Here is a 2,500-nt window from a genome sequence, read left to right on the forward strand (position 1 = left end):
GGCCGGCCGAGGCCCGGGTAAACCGGACCCGCCCAAGGCCGTCCCGGTAGACCGGGACGACTGCCCGGCGCGGACACCCCCGGGGGCCGGCGTGGGCACCGAGGGGACGGCGGAGGTCCCCGACCGAGGCCCGCGGCGCCGGAGCCGGGATCCCGTGCATCCATCGTGGCGGGGGAAACAGAAAGGCTGATCCGGCCGGGGCCCCGGTAGACCGGGAAGACTGCCCGGCGCGGACACCCCCGGGGTCCGGCGTGGGCACCGAGGCGAAGGCGGAGGTCCCCGACCGAGGCCCGCGGCGCCGGAGCCGGGATCCCGTGCATCCATCGTGGCGGGGGAAACAGAAAGGCTGATCCGGCCGGGGCCCCGGTAGACCGGGACGACTGCCCGTCGCGGGCACCCCCGGGGTCCGGCGGGGGCACCGAGGCGACGGCGGAGGTCCCCGACCGAGGCCCGCGGACCCGGAGCCGGGATCCCGTGCATCCATCGTGGCGGGGGAAACAGAAAGACTGATCCGGCCGGGGCCCCGGTAGACCGGGACGACTGCCCGTCGCGGGCACCCCCGGGGTCCGGCGGGGGCACCGAGGCGACGGCGGAGGTCCCCGACCGAGGCCCGCGGACCCGGAGCCGGGATCCCGTGCATCCATCGTGGCGGGGGAAACAGAAAGGCTGATCCGGCCGGGGCCCCGGTAGACCGGGAAGACTGCCCGGCGCGGACACCCCCGGGGTCCGGCGTGGGCACCGAGGCGAAGGCGGAGGTCCCCGACCGAGGCCCGCGGCGCCGGAGCCGGGATCCCGTGCATCCATCGTGGCGGGGGAAACAGAAAGGCTGATCCGGCCGGGGCCCCGGTAGACCGGGACGACTGCCCGTCGCGGGCACCCCCGGGGTCCGGCGGGGGCGCCGAGGCGACGGCGGAGGTCCCCGACCGAGGCCCGCGGACCCGGAGCCGGGATCCCGTGCATCCATCGTGGCGGGGGAAACAGAAAGGCTGATCCGGCCGGGGCCCCGGTAGACCGGGAAGACTGCCCGGCGCGGACACCCCCGGGGTCCGGCGGGGGCACCGAGGCGACGGCGGAGGTCCCCGACCGAGGTCCGCGGCGCCGGAGCCGGGATCCCGTGCATCCATCGTGGCGGGGGAAACAGAAAGGCTGATCCGGCCGGGGCCCCGGTAGACCGGGACGACTGCCCGTCGCGGGCACCCCCGGGGTCCGGCGGGGGCGCCGAGGCGACGGCGGAGGTCCCCGACCGAGGCCCGCGGACCCGGAGCCGGGATCCCGTGCATCCATCGTGGCGGGGGAAACAGAAAGGCTGATCCGGCCGGGGCCCCGGTAAGCCGGACCCGCCCGAGGCCGTCCCGGTAGACCCGGCCCTCTCCCCGTCTCGGGCACCCCCGGGGTCCGGCGTGGGCACCGAGGCGACGGCGGAGGTCCCCGACCGAGGCCCGCGGACCCGGAGCCGGGATCCCGTGCATCCATCGTGGCGGGGGAAACAGAAAGGCTGATCCGGCCGGGGCCCCGGTAGACCGGGAAGACTGCCCGGCGCGGACACCCCCGGGGTCCGGCGTGGGCACCGAGGCGAAGGCGGAGGTCCCCGACCGAGGCCCGCGGCGCCGGAGCCGGGATCCCGTGCATCCATCGTGGCGGGGGAAACAGAAAGGCTGATCCGGCCGGGGCCCCGGTAGACCGGGACGACTGCCCGTCGCGGGCACCCCCGGGGTCCGGCGGGGGCGCCGAGGCGACGGCGGAGGTCCCCGACCGAGGCCCGCGGACCCGGAGCCGGGATCCCGTGCATCCATCGTGGCGGGGGAAACAGAAAGGCTGATCCGGCCGGGGCCCCGGTAGACCGGGAAGACTGCCCGGCGCGGACACCCCCGGGGTCCGGCGTGGGCACCGAGGCGAAGGCGGAGGTCCCCGACCGAGGCCCGCGGCGCCGGAGCCGGGATCCCGTGCATCCATCGTGGCGGGGGAAACAGAAAGGCTGATCCGGCCGGGGCCCCGGTAGACCGGGACGACTGCCCGTCGCGGGCACCCCCGGGGTCCGGCGGGGGCGCCGAGGCGACGGCGGAGGTCCCCGACCGAGGCCCGCGGACCCGGAGCCGGGATCCCGTGCATCCATCGTGGCGGGGGAAACAGAAAGGCTGATCCGGCCGGGGCCCCGGTAGACCGGGAAGACTGCCCGGCGCGGACACCCCCGGGGTCCGGCGGGGGCACCGAGGCGAAGGCGGAGGTCCCCGACCGAGGCCCGCGGCGCCGGAGCCGGGATCCCGTGCATCCATCGTGGCGGGGGAAACAGAAAGGCTGATCCGGCCGGGGCCCCGGTAAGCCGGACCCGCCCGAGGCCGTCCCAGTAGACCCGGCCCTCTGCCCGTCGCGGGCACCCCCGGGGTCCGGCGTGGGCACCGAGGCGAAGGCGGAGGTCCCCGACCGAGGCCCGCGGCCCCGGAGCCGGGATCCCGTGCATCCATCGTGGCGGGGGAAACAGAAAGGCTGATCCGGCCGGGGC

The sequence above is a fragment of the Pituophis catenifer genome, unplaced genomic scaffold (assembly GCF_029215685.1).
Source record: "Pituophis catenifer annectens isolate HBS135680 unplaced genomic scaffold, rPitCat1.0.hap2 SCAF_80, whole genome shotgun sequence".
Taxonomy (NCBI): domain Eukaryota; kingdom Metazoa; phylum Chordata; class Lepidosauria; order Squamata; family Colubridae; genus Pituophis; species Pituophis catenifer.